The following is a 19,622-nucleotide window of genomic DNA, read 5'->3' on the forward strand; positions in this document are numbered from 1 at the left end:
AAATTAAGGAATGAAAACCATATGATCATCTCAGTAGATACAGAGAAGGCTTTTGACAAAATTCAACACCAATTTGTGATAAAATCTCTCCAGAAAGTGCGCATAGAGGGAATCTACCTCAACATAATAAAGGCTGTATATGACAAACCCACAGCAAGCATCATACTCAATGAAGAAAAACTGAAAGCATTTCCACTAAGATCAGGAACAAGACAAGGATGTCCACTCTTGCCACTTTTATTCAACATTGTTTTGGAAGTCCTAGCCACGTCAGTCAGAGAAGAAAAAGAAATAAAAGGAATACAAATTGGAAAAGAAGAAGTAAAACTGTCACTGTTTGCAGATGACATGATACTATATATAGAAAATGCTAAAGATGCCACCAGAAAACTACTAGAACTAATCAATGAATTTGGTAAGGTTGCAGGATACAAAATTAGTGCACAGAAATCTCTTGCATTCCTATACACTAATGATGAAAAATCAGAAAGAGAAATTAAGGAAAGCCTCCCATTTACCATTGCAACAAAAAGAATAAAATACCTAGGAATAAACCTGCCTAAGGAGGCGAAAGACTTGTACTCAGAAAACTGTAAAACACTGCTGAAAGAAATCAAAGATGACATAAACAGATGGAGAAATATACCATGTTCTTGGATTGGAAGAATCAATATTGTGAAAATGACTGTACTACCCGAAGCAATCTACAGTTTCAGTATAATCTCTATCAAACTACCAATGGCATTCTTCACAGCATTAGAACAAAAAATTTTACAATTCGTATGGAAACACAAAAGACCGCAAATAGCCATGCAATATTGAGAAAGAAAAACGGAGCTGGAGGAATCAGGCTCCCCAACTTCAAACTATACCACAAAGCTACAGTAATCAAGACAGTATGGTACTGGCACAAAAACAGAAATATAGATCAATGGTACACGATAGAATGCCCAGAGATAAATCCACGCACATATGGTCACCTAGTTTACGTCAACGGAGGCAAGAACGTACAATGGAGAAGAGACAGCCTCTTCAATAGGTGGTGCTGGGAAAACTGGACAGTTACATGTAAAAGAATGAAATTAGAACACTCCCTAACACCATGCACAAAAATAAACTCAAAATGGATGAAAGACCAAAATGTAAGGCCAGACACTATAAAACTCTTAGAGGAAAACATAGGAAGAACACTCTTTGACATAAACCACAGCAAGATCTTTTTTGACCCACCTCCTAGAATAATGGAAATAAAAACATAAATAAACAAATGGGACTTAATTAAACTTAAAAGCTTTTGCACAGCAAAGGAAACCATAAGCAAGACCAAAAGACAACCCCCAGAATGGGAGATAATATTTGCAAATGAAGCAACCGACAAAGGATTAATCTCCAAAATTTACAGGCAGATCATGCAGCTGAATATCAAGAAAACAAACAACCCAATCCCAAAATGGGCAGAAGACCTAAATAGACATTTCTCCAAAGAAGATACACAGATTGCCAACAAACACATGAAAGGATGCTCAACATCACTAATTATTAAAGAAATGCAAATCAAAACTACATTGAGGTATCACCTCACACCAGTCAGAATGGCCATTATCAAAAAATCTAGAAACAGTAAATTCTGGAAGGGGTGTGGTGAAAAGGGAACCCTCTTGCACTGCTGGTGGGAATGGAAATTGATACAGCCACTATGGAGAACAGTATGGAGGTTCCTTAAAAAACTAAAACTAGAACTACCATATGACCCAGCAATCCCACTACTGGGCATATACCCTGAGAAAACGATAATTCAAAAAGAGACATGTACCATAATGTTCATTGCAGGACTGTTTACAATAGCCAGGACGTGGAAGCACCCTAAACGTCCATCAACAGATGAATGGATAAAGAAGATGTGGCACATATATACAATGGAATATTACTCAGCCATAAAAAGAAATGAAACTGAGTTATTTGTGGTGAGGTGGATGGACCTAGAGTCTGTCATACAGAGTGAAGCAAGTCAGAAAGAGAAAGACAAATACCGTATGCTAACACATATATATGGAATCATAAAAAAAAAAGAGAAGGTTCTGATGAACCTACTTGCAGGGCAGTCATAAAGATGTAGATACAGAGAATGGACTTGAGGACACAGAGTGGGAGGGGTAAGCTGGGGCGAAGTGAGAGTGGCATGGACATATATACACTACCAAACGTAAAACAGATAGCTAGTGGGAAGCAGCCGCATAGCACAGGGAGACCAGCTAGGTGCTTTGTGACCACCTAGAGGGGTGGGATAGGGAGGGTGGGAGGGAGGCTCAAGAGAGACGGGATATGGGGATATATGTATGCATTGGCTGATGCACTTTGTTGTACAGCAGAAACGAACACAGTATTGTAAAGCAATTATACTCCAATAAAGATCGATTAAAAAACATATATGTATACATACATATATACACACATATGTATATAAATATACGTACACATGTATATATACATATATATTTGAATCACTTTGCTGTGTACCTGAAACTACCACAACATTGTAAATCAATTACACTTCAATAAAAATAAGTAACTTTTTCAAACTTTTTTAAAAATTAAAAATTAAGGGCTTCCCTGGTGGCGCAGTGGTTAGGGATCTGCCTGCCGATGCAGGGGACACGGGTTCGTGCCCCGGTCCGGGAGGATTCCACATGCTGCGGAGCAGCTAAGCTGGTGCACCACAACTACTGAGCCTGTGCTCTAGAGCCCACGAGCCACAACTACTGAGTCCACGTGCCACAACTACAGAAGCCCACGCACCAGAGCCTGTGCTCTGCAACGAGAGAAGCCACCACAATGAGAAGTCCGTGCATCGCAATGAAGAGTAGGCCCCACTCACCACAACTAGAGAAGTCCCGCATGCAGCAACAAAGACCCAATGCAGCCAAAAAATAAATAAATGAATAAATTTTTTTTTAAAAGCCTAGAAATAGGTCTCTATGCTGCCAATGAGTTCGGAATTGGTGAATTCCTAAAAACCAGGACAGAGAGCTTCCCTGGTGGCGCATGGTTGAGAGTCCGCCTGCCGATGCAGGGGACACGGGTTCGTGTCCCGGTCCGGGAAGATCCCACATGCCGCGGAGCGGCTGGGGCCGTGAGCCATGGCCGCTGGGCCTGCGCGTCCGGAGCCTGTGCTCCGCAACGGGAGAGGCCACAACAGTGAGAGGCCCGCGTACCGCAAAAAAATAATAATAATTAATTAATTAAAAATTTAAAAAAGAAATTAGTGGAGAAGTTTTTGGTGCACTTAAGAACACTAGGCTCTGCATGGCTGCAGTTATAACAACATACTCTGAAGAAAGAGTTCAGTGAGTAGGTATATGGGCTGCAGTGTCTGTGAGAGGAGGGGCTCTTGTTTGCTGAAACCAGAGCCCCCCAGAGAACTGTAAGCACTCAGGCAGCATCAGCCCTGACAAGAGACCTTCACCTGCTCTGCCAAAGGCTCCTCTAGATACAGTTTCATTTTTTGTCATCAAAGAGTGCTCCAAGGAAGCGCTTTATCCTGTTCAACACCCTCTGTGTACTTTTTCCCTCATAACTACTAGTAATGTAGAAAGTGAGTCGTAAATAAACTTGAATTCTCATCCTTTATAAAGACGGCCCAGAAATACATCTCTTGGGACTTTTAAAATTCCTGACGCTGAGATCATAGGCATTTCTCTGTAATTATATTGAACGTGTTGCTTGTGTTACTCTACCTCTTGTTGTCATTTTGTAATAGTCTACTTTTAATATATCTTGCATGTTAACAACCTGGCAAATTTAACAGTTCATCAGGTTTCCGATTCGGCTGCATGAACCAAACAGCTAGTTTTATTGACTTGATTCGATTTCATTATTGAGTAGACAGACATTTATTTCAGACAACTACAGAAGTTCAATAACTTCAAATTTCTCACTAACAGAGAACGATTGACTAGTTTTTACAAACTAACAGTATGGAGTGGGTTTTTTTTTTCCCTATTTCTTAATACAGCCACGGAAATTTTCACATTTAAAGGCTTCAGTGGTTCTGTGTGTCCTTCAAGATAAAGTCTGAACTCTGTGCTGTGACGTTCAAGGAACTTCACGGTCTAGTCCCAGCCTGTTCTCCTGTCCCTCCCCTGGCTTCTTGTCACTTTTTCCTGCTCCTACTTCCCCAGCCTCCTCCACAATCTTAGCGTCTGTGAATTAAGCATTCATTCCAGAAACAATTTGAGGTACTTTTTAAATAAATTTATTTATGTATGTATTTATTTTTGGCTGTGTTGGGTCTTCATTGCTGTGCACGGGCTTTCTCTAGTTGGGGTGAGCGGGGGCTACTCTTCGTTGCGGTGCGTGGGCTTCTCATTGCAGTGGCTTCTCGTCACTGAGCACGGCCTCTAGGCATGCGGGCTCAGTAGTTGTGGCACATGGGCTCAGTAGTTGTGGCTCGTGGGCTCTAGAGCGCAGGCTCAGTAGTTGTGGCGCACAGCCTTAGTTGCTCCGCAGCATGTGGGATCTTCCCGGGCCAGGACGCGAACCTGTGTCCCCTGCATCGGCAGGCAGATTCTTAACCACTGCGCCACCAGGGAAGTCCCATGAGGTACTTTTAAATACAGGTTTAGCTTCTATAACTGGGGTCAGACTCAAAGTGACTTAAACGATGCAGGCAGACCTCATTTTATTGCACTTCACAGATATGGCGTTTTTACAAATGGAAGGTTTGGGGCAACCTTGCAAGTCTATTGGTGCCATTTTTCCAACAGCGTTTGCTTTGTGTCTCAGTGTCACATTTTGATAATTCTCACTTTATTTCAGACTTTTTCATTATTATTCTGTCTGTTAATGGTGACGTATGATCAACGATCTTTGGTGTTGCGACTGTGACTCACTGAAGGCTTAGATGTTGGTTAGCATTTTTTAGCAATAAAGCATTTTTCTTTAAGGTACGTACATTGCTTTTTAGACATAATGCTATTGCATACTTAACAGACTACAGTGTAGTGTTAACATAACTTTTATATGCACTGGGAAACCAACAAACTCCTGGGACTAACTTTGCTGCCATATTCGTTTTATTGTGGTGATCTGGAAGCGAACCCCCAGTATCTCTGAGGTCTGCCTGCATAGGAGTTTGTTTCTGTTTTATGTACTGTAGAGCACAAGGAACTGTACTCAGTGCTCTTTAATAACCTATATGGGAAAAGAATCTGAAAAAGAATAGATATGTATATGTATAACTGAGTCACTTCGCTGTACGTTAGAAATTAAAACAACATTGTAAATCAACTATACTTCAATTTAAAATTTTGATAAAAAATAATAAAATAAAACAAACGAAAACTAACCAAAAAAAAAAAAAAAGAAAGAAAAAGAAAATAGAGTCCAAGTGTAAGTGATACAGAACTGGCTTGGTAGCAGCTCTGTCCTACCTGTACCTTGGTAGCGACACTGTGTCCTACAAGATACAGGCTCTTTCTGTCTTGTTGCTCTTTTCTGCTGAATACGCAGCATCCTTCCATATAGTCGGCTATTCCAGCTGCCAGCAGTGCACCTCCACTCAAGCCAGCAAGAAAGGGAAGACGAGAAAGGGGAAGGCACATGACTAAGGTGTTGGCATGTGTCATTGCCGCTCCTATCCTCTTGAACACATGTCGGTCACATGGCTGTACCAAGTTGCAAGGGAGCCTGAGATATTTCTCTAACTTAGCCCAGCAGCCCCAGGTCCATTTCTGTTACTTCAGATGAACTAGAGAATGTGTGATGAGGGGAGTCCAAATCTTTGTCGTACCTACCATGTCTATGTTACTGCGCTAAGTGCTAGGGATAGAGAGATGAATAGGGACTGGATTTGGGGGAGAAACCAGTACAGTTGGAGAGATTTGGGATAAATCCCTGTTGTCTCAATGTATCATAGATACTGAATCTATATACATTCTTCTTTACATTCTATATAAACAGAATTTACTCTGTATATAATCTGTACATAATCTTCTGTGCTTTTGCATTTTCTGTCCCCTTCCCTGGATTCTTTCTGCCCCCTTTTCCACTGGATGCAATTCTCCCCACTCTGCAAAGAGTAGCCCAAGAGTTCCCACCTTTGCTAAGCCTTCAGCATTCCTTCCAGAGACAGGTAGGAGTTGTGTCATTAGTGTTCCCATAGTGCTTAGATGCTGTGTTCTCTTTCCCCTGTTTTGTTATAAGTGCTTGGAGGCAGGTATGAACCATGGTTTTATTCGTCTCCTATCCCCAGCACCTAGGACAGTGCCAAAGCAAATAGAAGATGCTGGATAAATGTTTGCCAAATCAAATTAGTGCTTGGCCTCCTGTTGTGGACTCTGGGAAGGCAAAATGAGTGGACTCTTTAATGAACTGGGGAACTCTCTCATACGGTGTATAATAATATCACAGTTGATAAGACGTTAAGTGAATTCCAAATCAAATTCATAGAGGAGATCGTGTTTCCAATGCTTTCATCTTATTCTAACTTTGAGTTTGCTTTTATTTTTATTCAGTTATGCTAGTAAATGTGTTCTGGCTGAGGGTGATGAAGGGGTCTTAAGAAAAAGCTTGAATTTGAATGATGTGTTCTCTTATATTACTTAACTGTATTTCTCACTAAAGTTGATTTCAAAAACCAAAGTGATATCCTGCTTACTAGAAATCAATCTTGTGTGGTCCAGGAAATGTTGAATTTTTTCCAGGACTTACTTGAAAAGGCAATTTACAACCTGATTCAAAAATTTGATTTTCCTTTGGGTTCCTGATGTAATCCCAAAAGGAACCTTACTGTCTGTCCGTAGCCTATCCATGATTCCGTTTTGGATCTTCAGCTATGTGGGAGGTTAATCAGTATAGGATAAAAACCATAGAATTTTCACAGACTATTCCAATTATATGAATTACTAGATAGTAGTAATATGACTGCTTATGTTACTTACAGACAAAGCACTCGACCCTTTGGGCCTCAGTTCTTTTATTAGTCAAATAAGAACATTGAACTAAGGCAGGGTTTTTCAGCTCAGCCTGTTAGACTATGAATAATAATAAGAGTTGTTACTTTAAATCACAGGTTTTCAGGAAAGAATGGTAAAGTGCTGAGAATTCATGGGCCTAAAGAACATAATGGTGTGTGATCTCAATCTGTGACATGAAATAGTTAAAATATCTTCTCCGGTGGCAACAGTATATGGAATGACGTGTGGGCATGGGGACAAATGTGGAGCAATAGCTGTGGCTATATAAATCATTGCATATTAGAATGGTTGATACCATATAAATTAATAGTTTTATCCCCAAATGCCTTAATCATTCATCTTTTCAGGTGTGACATGTACAAGGCCTTTTAGAAAGAATGTTGCGATCAGCTCCCTCTCTGCAAACTGTGTCTTTAGAAAAAAGATGTAAAGCACAGCTTACAGCTTACGAGGAGTATTCATTTGTGAGATCTGGGGCTTGGAAAGCAGGCTTATTGAGTTTCTTGTATTTAATCATAGGTGATATATTAGCTAATTAATGAATGCAGTCTGACTCAGATCAGATTTGCTTTTGCCAGACTTATGTTTATTTAATGTGCTTTCACGTAGAAAATGAGTATTTGGCAGTGAGCAAAAATAAAAAGCACACAAAAACCTGTGTAGCTGTAGTGGCTGAGTGAGTTGGGTCCTGAGGCCAGTCCTTCCTACAATTCATGTGAAACACGTACTGCAAGATGAAGCAACACGTACTGCAAGATGAAGCGTCTGACCATTTGGAGGCTGGTTCTGTAGTCCTAGGAATCTGGAGTGAATTAAAGTCTAGACTCTGTTATTTTCCAGAGGAAAGGGAGGAGGGAGAAATCACAGATCAGATATGGCCAAAGTGATACGGAGGCAACACTGAAGCAAGGATGCTGCTGCCAGTGTGTGGAGGCTTCAAGGCAGTAATGGCAGGGCAGCTGCGTCCTCAGAGGGTTAGGGGCAGTGTATCAGGAGCAGGCCTCCTCCTGTAACAAAGCAGGAGACTGCCGGCTTGGGAAAGGCAAAGATGCTCTGCTCCTTGAAAATCTCCCCAGGTGAGAATGGCTACCGTCCAAACGTTGCCAAGAAACTCTAATGATCCAGACCGTCACAACTGTATGTTAGCCCTAGTCATTTCAGGAAAATAAATGATACTTTGGGTAGATTTCTGGTCAGTTTCTTCCCTGAAGCAGAAGAGATCGGATTCCCGAGCAAAGAAAAACAGGGAAGAACAAAGTTTGGGCATGCCCGCAGGAACAGCGGTATCTTTAGAAACTACCTGGGAGGCAGAAGCTAAGTGTTGATTTGCCCGTGCCTCCTACCTGGGAGTGGAAGGTGGGAAGAAATGGACAGTGGGTCTGCTCAAAAGAGGAGGTACAGTGCAGCTTGGTGAAGCCACACGCTGACTGCGTTCTGCACGGCTCTTCATGCAGTGCTGTGGGCTGGTGCACCGGAGGCGAGCCCGGGTGTCCTATGTAAGTTTCTGTTGCTGTACATTGCAGCTAGGGGCTGAAAATACTATTCGTGTCTGTCTGGTGCGTGGTGCCTCTTTCAGATGTTTTTAATCCCCGTGCTGGGGATCAGTCAGACAATCAACCATTTGTACAACGAGTTTTCAAGCCACCTGAGGTATCGGAGATTCTGAGTTTCTCCGGAGATGTTTTTTTATGTATCTTTCGTGCGGTGTTACTTGGATAAGGTCGAAAATAACTTGCCCTGGGATCGCTTGGGAAGTGCATTGTCTCAGAGGTCTGTATCAGTTCAAACCAGTTGATATTCTCTTTTACGTAGAGTCCTGTTTTCATCTTTGAATTATGGCATGAAAAGAATCTTTTTTTAGGGAGAAATACCACGGAGTTTGTCAAATTAAAGATAGCCACAGAAGCTCCCTTTAAATCCTGTTTTGAACAGCTTTAGAAAAATAGGAGATGGATGACACAGCTGTTGCAGTTACGCCAGCATGTACAGCAGCTTTATCATTTCTATGACTGTTTCACTGAAATAGCCCTTATTTCATGGACCTGCTGTGTTTTGCAAAATGGCTGTCTGAGTTTTAAATTCTACAAGGCAGGCTTACACAAACACTGAAGTATCACTAGTTAAAATGATTGGATGCTAATTGAAAGATGCCGCACAGTCTGCTAGCTGACAAGCTCGGGGGGGGGGGGGGGGGGACGCTCACTTTATTTTCACCCTCCTCTTACGTGTGGCTAGTTAATTTTCACGGAGTGATGTGAAAGCGAGCAAGAGGCTTATTCAGGCTGGACAGACTGCAGTGCTGAATTGCTTAACACTGATCTGAGATTCCTGGCTGCAGAACAAATCGAAAATCTACAAAGAGAGCTAATCAATACCTAAGGGTATAGTGTAGAGAAATCTGTGACCTTGGAAAACTGGCCGCTATAAGAGATATATGTGACACTTCCAGGACAAACAAGGTCAAAATCTGATACAATCTACCTAATATAAAGTTGGAGACCAGGAAGATGGGAAAGGGATAATTACATTCCTATCAAATCTTAAAGAGAATATTCAATTTTATTAAATAATTAAAAGCGTAAAAAGCCCCATTAACTTACAGATTTTTGTAACGGTTATCTATTCCGTGTCATTTGTCTTTTGAATGCAACAGTTGACATGTGAGAAATAAATGTAGTAGTGAGGTAGCCAGCAAAGATTTTTAAAGACAACATCTGCAGAAATAGATTTTTTTTTTCCGTAGAAAAATTAATTGCTTTTTAATAGGACTTGGGAATAAGTATTAGAAAGTTTCTAAAGTCTAAAATTATCCACATAAAGAAAAATCTTAAATTAAAAATAGAAATCCTTTGAAGTTTAAAATCCGTATTTTTATAGATTCATGAAGATTGATAATTCCATAGTTTCATATTTCTGTTTATTCTTATACAATAAATTAGAGGAAATCTGTGGTTATGTAGCTGCTGGCTAGAGGAATTCTGAAAGAAAGCCTCAAACAAGGCAGTCTTTTTTCACCCAACTTATTTTTGTCCTTTTCCTGACATTGAACATGTAAACAAATAGAAGAGACAGCATAAACTGTGCTCTCTGGAGTCTTGACTGAAAGGTTAGAAGATTTGATTCATCTGCTAATTCTCAAACTTTTTTACCCTGTGTTTTGGTGAAGGAACTACAAACCATATAGCACAAATATACCTTAAAGATAAAAGAAATTCATATATCTTGGTCACTAGAAACAGGTCTTCCTTTATGTTAGAACATTTATCTCTTGGGAACTCTAACCTGTAACCCACCTGCTGCTATTTCAGCCTCTTTTCTCTGGTAGTTTAACACGTGGATTGCAGTTTTCTTTATAGATAGTCAACCGAATGCTGTAGTATGTTAAATCTGAAACATATTTCATTTCCTTGGAGGAAAAGAACCTCTAAGTATATATCTGGCAATGAGAACTCTCGTTTGACTGCAAAGCAGACAACACGTGGAGTCTGGAAGCTGCTCGGTGAATAAACAGGTAGACAGCAGGGCAAAGGGTGCCCAAACCCATGTGTAGCACAAGTGATGGGGGCCTTGTCCATTAAGTGGACTGTCTCAGTGTCCTTTCTCCAATTTGTCATCAATTTGATGGAATGATAACTTAGATCAGGCTAGTACTAAATGCCAACTAAAGTTTAGGAATTAATAGCGGGTATATATAAAAATATATATATACGTACGAGGTATAACATATAATTCAGTTGGCACGGTCTATGTGTAACCATCCACTAGTTCTTATACCTTTTTTTAGTACGACAGTTTTCTCAAGGATTCTTCCTAGTCTCACATCGTCTCTCAGAAAGAATATGAAAGTTCTGTGGGTTCTGAATAAAGTCATGTACATATTCCATAGTCCTTTTGTTTCTAGGTTTTCACCTTCCGTGGCTGTCACCTTTGTTAGGTGCCCGCCCCTAACTGATGTCACGTTGCCTTCATATTCAGAAATCGTCCCATGAGCGCCCTGTAGGCTGTGGCCCCTCTTGTTCTCTGTAAGACGCCATTCGTAAGCCTCTCTTTTTGGCATTATTGAGTATTTGAACTCAAGAGCTAGTCTTCGTTATTTTATTTATACCAAACAATCATTCTTTTAGAACCCAGCTTCGCATCTTAGACGTAATTCCTACTTTTATCTCAACTGTCCTGCTATTTTTATTTTATTAAATGACATGAAAATCTGTCAGCTGAATAAATACTCCTACACTTAAAAGGATCTAGAAGCCTGATAAGTTCTGTGTGCATCTCTGTGCAACACGTCTAAAATATTGACATTTCCATGCTTTGGGGGAGCAGAGATTGATACTAACTGTTTTGGGGTAAACTCTATTGAAGGATAGCACACATGCAGAAAAGTGCAGAAATCTTAAGTGTTGAGTTTGATGAAAGTTCTCAGAGTGAGCAAGTTTGTGTAACCAACACGAAAATCAAGAAACCAAGCAATGTCAGAACTCTCATCCTACCTTGCACTCACCAATCAGCCCCCTCCTCCTCCACGGTACCCCCAATTTGGCTTTTTCCTGTTTCTGAATTTTATACAGATGGACTCATTCCATATGTATTTTTTGTTCAGCTGATGTTATTAGCATTTTATTTATGAGATTAACCTATGTGGTTGCACTGAACTACAGCAGTAGTCTGCTCTCATGGCTGCATAGCAGTCCATTATGTGACTAGACCATAATTTAATTTTCCATACTGTTGAGATGCATTTGGGGAGTCTCCAGTCAGGAGCTATTGTAAATACTGCTGTTATAAATGTTTGTACCATGTTCTTTTATTGATGCTGACGTATGCATTTCTGTTAGATATAAACTAGGAATGAAATTGCCAAGTCGTGGGGCTTATACATATATTCAGCTTAAGTCAGTACTGGGAAAGAGCTTTCCAAAGTGGTTCAGTCGATTTACACTCTCACCAGCAGTGCCTCACCAAAACTTGATGTTGCCTTCTACATTTTAGCCAGTCTGGTAAATGTGTCCAAGTACCCCATGTATGGTTTGACTTGGTGTTTCTCTGATGACTATTGAAATCAAGTACCTTCTTTATATATTTGTTGGCCAGTTGGATAGCCTCTTTTGTGAAGTACCTGTTTGAGTCTCTCTTTTTCTTTTCTTTTAATATATTTTGGAATTTTCATACAGTAGAGATTTTGAAGAATTTTTTTTTTAATATTTATTTATTTGGCTGCGTCGGGTCTTAGTTGTGGCACGTGGGAGCTTCGTTGTGGCATGCAGGATCTTTCGTTGCAGCACGCAGGCTCTAGAGCACAGGCTCAGTAGTTGTGGCGCACGGGCTTAGTTGCCCGATGGCATGTGGGATCTTCGTTCCCTGACCAGGGGTCAAACCCGCGTCCCCTGCATTGGAAGGCGGTTTCTTAACCACTGGCCCACCAGGGAAGTCCCTGTTTGAGTCTCTGGATTCTTTTTCTGTTAGACTTTCTGTCTTTTGAGGTTTTTTGTTCAAAAACGGACATACAAGGAAAAAGGTATTGATGGTTAGCATAATAAAATGACTAGAGACAAAATGGTATATACAGACATAATTAGAATGTGGAATCAGGCCAATCTAGGTTGGATTCTTGGTGTTCTTGTTTATTTACTGCATGATAGTGGGGAGTTGCTTTTTTTTTTTTTTTCTTAGTCTCAGCTTTCTCATCTGTATAATCGGGAAAATAGGGCAAGCTTGAAGGGTTTTTTTTGAAAGTTAAAATGAAATGTTGACAAAAACAAACCAAAGAAAACAAAAAAAAAAAAACAAAAATAAATAAAGTGAAATGTTGTGCTACAACATCGTAAATCAACTATACTTCAATAAAAAAGTTTTTTAAAAAACTGAAATGTTGTTTGTCAGCCCCTACCGGATCATGAGATGGAGAAACTATAGGAAGAGAGTAGGAGGGGACGTTAGGGAGGAAAATGGTAGATAACGGCTCTTTTTAACGTGGAAGTATAGCTGATTTACAATATTATATTAGTTTTAGGCATACAACATAGTGATTCAATATTTTTATAGATTATACTTCATTTAAAGTTATTATAAAATATGGTCTATATTCCCTGTGCTAGACCATATATCCTTGTAGCTTATTTATTTTATATGTGGTAGTTTGTGCCCCTTAGTCCCCTACTCTTTTATTTTCCCTCCCCACTTCCCTCTCCCCACTGGTAACCACTGGTTTGTTCTCTGTAAGTCTCTTTCTGCTTTGTTATATTCACTCGTTTCTTTCATTTTTTAGATTCCGCATATAAGTGATAACACAGTGTTTGTCTTTGTCTGACTTATTTCACTGAGCATAACACCCGCCAGGTTCATCCATGTTGCTGCAAATGGCAACGTTTCATGTCTGAGTAACATTCCATTGTATGTGTGTGTGTGTATATATACACAGACACACACATATACAAACACACACACACACCCCACATGTTCTTTATCCATCACAAAATACTTCTAGGCCCATTGTGTCATGTGATGTTACCACAGTGTTTAAGAGTACAAAAAAACAAGGCAGGTGATGATAACACCATTTTATAGATGAGAAAACTTCAGACGAGAGAAGTAAACTGTATCGCCACAGGCCACAGGATCTGATGGGGCCAAGCTGAGATTCAAACTGAAATTTATTTTTATTCCACGTGCCACGTTTTGTGCATCTTGTTTGGAATGTAGTTCTAAATTAAAATAATGGGATTATAATTACATTTAATTAATGCTAAATTTTTGTAGTGCTTTCGAGTATAAAACTCAATTGTCGTTGAGCTTGAGAAGTATTGTACTAAAGTGCCAGTAACAGAGATTTCTGCTTAGCAGAATTGTAGGTAATATATTTTATGAATTGAAGTTTTTTTCTCACAATTCGTACTTTTTTCCAAATTATCATAATTGTCTTATTAGGGGAAATCAGTTTAAGCTATACACTTATTATATATGTTCTGGAAAATATATTTTTATGGCAAAAGACTCTTTAAAGAGTTTTGAGAGGCATCAATTTTGTTCTCCAACAGATAAAGGAGTAAGGTTCACATGCATTAGTGGTTTTAATATAGGTGTATATATATACATACGTATATATTGCACCCATATTTATATATTATATACCTTAAATAACGTGGTGCTTTTCCAGCCATGTCTTAAGAGATCCTTGAAGGGTACTATTTGGCTTATAAAACCTGTGTCTTGAAAAGTCAAATTTATACATATTTTGCCTGGCCTACTCTTAAAGGTATTTTCTCAACATTTGGGACTGCATGTGCTTTTGATAGTTTTTAATTTTGGCCCTATTAAAACCCTTAATTCCATCCTTCAAATTCGTCAAGTGCCATTAATTCTAAAAAAATTTGAATTCATGTGCCTCTTTCTAGGAAGTGAAAATATCCTTAGACGGTAAATGCTTACATCAGAGCAGTAGACCACAGCTTCAGAAATGACGGCCATGAGTATTTAAGATATTTCATAATAAAAATGCTACTTGACGACTTCATTTTTTTCAGAGCTTTAAATTTTGCTTTAATTATACGCTTCAGTACATGAGGACATTTTATTAATAGAAAATGAGAAAGATGAGCAGGCCTGTAAGTGTTAAGCAGTGCAGAGGGGGGAGATGAAGTTCAGTTAGCAGTTTGCAACCTCTGGGCATGTACTGAAAATAAGCTTGTTGCTGAATTTTCAGAGACGTGGGACCCTCTAGTTGCTTTCGAGTGTTCTTAGCTCATCCCTTTGTCACTCAATGCTTTTCTTCCCACTGGAGAGGCAGTTTTGTTTATGTACTTATTTTTAGGAAGATAGCATTTAAATTTTTTTTCAGTTTTTCTGAGGTATAATTGACAAATAAAATTATGAGATATTTAAAGCGTACCTCGTGATGATTTGATAAATGTCTACATCGTGTGGGCTTCCCTGGTGGCGCAGTGGTTGAGAGTCCGCCTGCCGATGCAGGGGACACGGGTTCGGGCCCCGGTCCAGGAAGATCCCACATGCCGCGGAGCGGCTGGGCCCGTGAGCCGTGGCCGCTGAGCCTGCGCATCCGGAGCCTGTGCTCTGCAACGGGAGAGGCTGCAGCAGTGAGAGGCCTGCGTACCGCAAAAAAAAAAAACAAAAAAAAAAACCAAAGTTTACATCGTAAAAGATTCCTTCCATCTAGTTAATTAACACATCATCCATCACATATTTATCTTTTTTTTTTTTTTTGATGAGAACATTCAAGTTACACTCTCTTTTTGGCAAATTTCAATTCTACAGTAGTGTTATCAACTCAGGTCACCATGTTATTCATTAGCTCCACAGAGCTTATTCATCTTAGAGCTGAAAGCTTGTACTCTATTACCAACCTCTCCCTATTTCCCTCACCCCCCAGCCCCTGGCAACCACTTTACTATTCTCTGTTCCTGTGAGTTTGACTTTTTTTTTTTTGATTCCGCATGTAAGTGATACCATGTAGTGTTTGTCTTTCTCTGTCTGACTTATTTCACTTAGCATAATGCCCTCAAGATCCAGCTGTGTTGTTACAAATGGCAAGATTTCCTTCTCTCTCATGGCTGAGTAATACTCTATTGTATATATATATTTACCACATCTTAATTATCCAGTGGTGTGTGTGTGTACATATATATTCCACATCTTTATCCATTCATCCATTGAGGGACACTTAGGCTGTTGCCTACCTTGCGTATTGTGAATAATTCTGCAATAAACATGGGAGCATGAAGATGTGGTTTAATATGTGTTTGAAAGACTGGAGCACGGGCACAGGCTCTGTACATTGTAGACCTTTGGGCAAGTCACTCCGTTACTCTCTGCCTCGATTTCCCTTTCTGTTAAATGAGGAATAACCACAGAACCTTACTCACAGGTTGGCCATATACATTACATGGGTTAAACGATGAAAACACCTGGCTTGTAGTATGTACTCAATTAAGTGTGAACTATTTTAATTATTGTTATTCCCATCTCCCTCTGCATGTGAGCACTACTTCTCCTGGGGTAAAAAAATGGTTGAGAAAGAGCCATCACTTTTGGAAGGGTGAGTTCATTGTTTTAAAGAAAGCTTCTGTAGGGCTTCCCTGGTGGCGCAGCGGTTGAGAGTCCGCCTGCCGATGCAGGGGACGCGGGTTCCTACCCCGGTCCGGGAAGATCCCACATGCCATGGAGCGGCTAGGCCTGTGAGCCATGACCGCTGAGCCTGCGCGTCCGGAGCCTGTGCTCCGCAACGGGAGAGGCCACAACAGTGAGAGACCCGCGTACCGCAAAAAAAAAAGCTTCTGTAAAGTTTATTTAATTACGAATAGCTGTGATAGTCGTCATCCTCCCATTCATTCGTGAAGCAGTTACTCAGCGCCAGCTCTTTGCCCAGGGCTATCCTGAAAGTTCAAAATACAGAGAGGAATTGAACCCCTAATCCCCACCTTCAGGAAGGCCTAGCTTGATGCCGGAGATACATGAGTTTATGGGAATATTAGTGTCTGACCTCACGAGAATATCCAACAGTAGGAAGAAAACAAATGGCATGCCACCTGTACCAGAGAATAATACCACAGCGGCATTAGAGAGAAAGCTGGATCTGTACAGACCAACACAGACGGAGGTCTACGTTCTGAGAATATGTTACTTACAAATTAAGTTGCAGAGCACTGTGTATAGTATAATCACTTACACTGTACATGTGTTTATTTCTTTATGGGTATTTGTGTTTATGTCTCTATGGGTATTTAAGAAGAGGTCTAGAAGGCTCTTCCAATGTACGGGCGTCTTACAGAAGTGGGCTTATCAAGGACGAGGTGGGATTTTGCTGTTTATATCACTAGACGTTTTACAATAAGTATGTTTTATTTTTGTAATAAACACTGAATGTGGCAAATGCCTTTAAATTAATTTTTCCCTCACTTTCTCCCAGTGTATGTAATACACATCTTTGCTCATTAGAAAGCACTCAACTTGAAACGCGTGCAGCGAAAATAATCCAGAAATTGAGGCATCTGTTAGTTGAGAAGTTTTCACACGTACTCCAGGTACTTTGAAACAAGAAGGGTAGATTTTGGCTGGTTCTTTAGGCCTGTCCGTCAGGGGTGTGATGTGCACATGTGCTCAAATATGGGAGGGCGTTCGAATGCTTTGCTTTGCAGGCTGAGAACTGTCTCATGAAGGATGGTCACATCCTTTTGAATTCATTTGCACTCCGGCATGCCTTTATTGTTAGCATATTTCCTAAGTAAATGAAGGTCTGAAGGGATGTATAAGGTCTGAGCAGAGGAACATAAATCATCTTAGGAGATATTTCCATTAATTTATGCTGGCCCGGTGAGTCATCTCCCTCCAGACAAAGTGGTCAAGAGAGTCAGATCCAGTGGTCATGGCCCCATCCGGCTGTCTTGAACCATCTTTTTCTTCGCTTCTGTGTTGCCTCGTTTGCCTGTTTCCATATATCTCTTCCTCTTCCTCTACTATACAGACGATATCTTCATTTTCTGATTTATATTGGTATCCCGTCAGGTAGTCAGTTCTTAGAGAAGCCGATGAACACCAACATACATCTGAGGAATGGTTAAAAGAAGGAAAACGTAAAGAAAAGTAGCCTTAGAAGAAACGGCCAAAATGACTGAAGGAAAACTGTTCCACATCTATGCTGATGGCCCCTAAATCGGTATGTCCAGCTCAGATCCTTCTTCCAAGTTGCAGACCCGTATAACCATGCAAAAGCCTTTCGATATCTTTATCTGGAGACACCACGGGCACTGCAGACACAACCAGTGCAAGACTGAATCCAGTCGTCTTTGTCCTGGTCTTCCTCACCTCTGCTGCTTCCTTCCGCTCTCCCACCAAAACCTGTATCTACTTCCACCGTATTGGTCAGATTAAAAGGCACCACTATCCTCCCAGTTGTCCAAGCCAGAAGCGTATCATCGTCCTTTCTCTTGACTCTCAGATCCAGTCACTCATCCCTTTCAATCACTTCTCCCTCAAGAGCTCTGGCATCTGTGCTCTCCTCTACTCCACCTCGCTTGACCCTAGTCGAGGCTCCCGTTATTTTCCTCCCAAATTGCTGCAGCAACCTTCTGAATGGTCCCCCTGGCCTAGTGTTCGTTCTGCGACAATCCTTTCTCCACATTGCAGCCGCCATTGTGATTTTTCTCAAAGGCAATCATGTTATTTCCTTGCCTAAAATCCTCAGTGGATTCCCATTCTCTGAGACTATCAGGACAATCCAGGCAACATGTTGCAAGGCCCTTCTTGATCCAGCCTTTGTTTGCCTCCTGGGCCTTAACCCGTAGCACCTTCACACTCTGAAGTCCCAATGGCATTGACTGTCATTCACCTCCCAACGCCTTTTGCCTCTGCTCCTCGTAGAGTCTGTTCCCAAGTCCAGGTCAGGCATCCTTCCTCTTTTCCGACGGTAGCACTTCCTATACCTTCTCATAATGACTCCTTTACTTGTCTGCCCCCCTCCTTTGAACTCTACGTTCCCTTAGTTCCCTTTGCCTCGTTGCATCCCTCTTGTCCAGGAAGAATGCCTGGCCTTTGGCCAGTGTTCAAGACATATTTGTTGAATAAATAAATAAATGCTGCTGGAGAAATATTATCAAATCCTTACTTTTCCATGAACGCCCTTCTCTTCCCACTAGCCATTATAACATGCAATTTTAATTTTATATTTACATAAAGTTCATTATGTATGTGTCTACGCGTGTGTAAACACACATATACATGTGCGCGCGCACACACACAACAGGGTTTTGTGATATAAAGTTGGGTTCCTTGGTCTCTTCCATATTTACGAAGCAGAAGGTAAGTTTTGTTGCAAGAGTTTGAAACTATGTAATCATTTACCCTTTAGACCTCTCTTCATTGTTTAGATTACATTCTGCGTATTTCTTTTGAGGATCTAAAGCAAGAACCAGCTCATTTACCCATGGCAAGGACCTGCTCCAGTGCCGCAGAGATCTGAGCTTGATTTCAATGATGAAATTAACCCAAACCTACAAACTAGCTTCATTTAAAAACACTGGTTACCGGGAATTCCCTGGTGGTCCAGTGGTTAGGACTCCGTGCTTCCACTGCAGGGGGCATGGGTTCGATCCCTGCTCTGGGAACTGAGATCCTATAAGCTCCACAGACAAAAACAAAACAGACAAACAAAAACCACTGGTTCCAAATAGGTAGATATGTTTTTAAAAATATTTTTAAAGTATCTTTAAGCACAGCCATTAAAAAATGAAAATACCTCCATATTATTTTTTGAAGCCTTGAATTAAAGGCTTTAACAGCTCTATGTACTGAAAGCTGCCCTAACATCTTTCCCATATGTAACTTAGGGGCACCTGTTTTAGGAGCTGCCTCATTCCTCCTACATCCCCTGTCGAAGCTCAGGTAGCAGTGCTCTGATGCAGCCTTTTGTGTTGTTGGTTTAGAGACCTTCTATTGCCAGACGACCTTTCTGCTGAATAGATCTGCTTCCCATTGAGCCAGAGTCTTCTGTTTGTTCTCTTTCTTGGTATTACATTGAGATAACAGCCAGTTCCCTTCTGTTTGAATCATTAGAAGTAGCCTCAATTTTCCTTACTGGTTTTTTTCCCCTTGCACGCTTTTTTAAAATTATTTTAACATCTTTATTGAAGTATAATTGCT

The 19,622-nt window shown here is 40.5% G+C and overlaps 1 protein-coding gene across 1 annotated transcript in view; it reads left to right on the forward strand.

The window, feature by feature from the left end:
- CACNB2 (calcium voltage-gated channel auxiliary subunit beta 2) overlaps nucleotides 1-19,622 on the forward strand; it is a 402,450-nt gene that overhangs the window by 126,229 nt on the left and 256,599 nt on the right. The window lies entirely within an intron of this gene.

The sequence above is a fragment of the Tursiops truncatus genome, chromosome 2 (genome assembly GCF_011762595.2).
Source record: "Tursiops truncatus isolate mTurTru1 chromosome 2, mTurTru1.mat.Y, whole genome shotgun sequence".
NCBI classification, from domain to species: Eukaryota; Metazoa; Chordata; class Mammalia; order Artiodactyla; family Delphinidae; genus Tursiops; species Tursiops truncatus.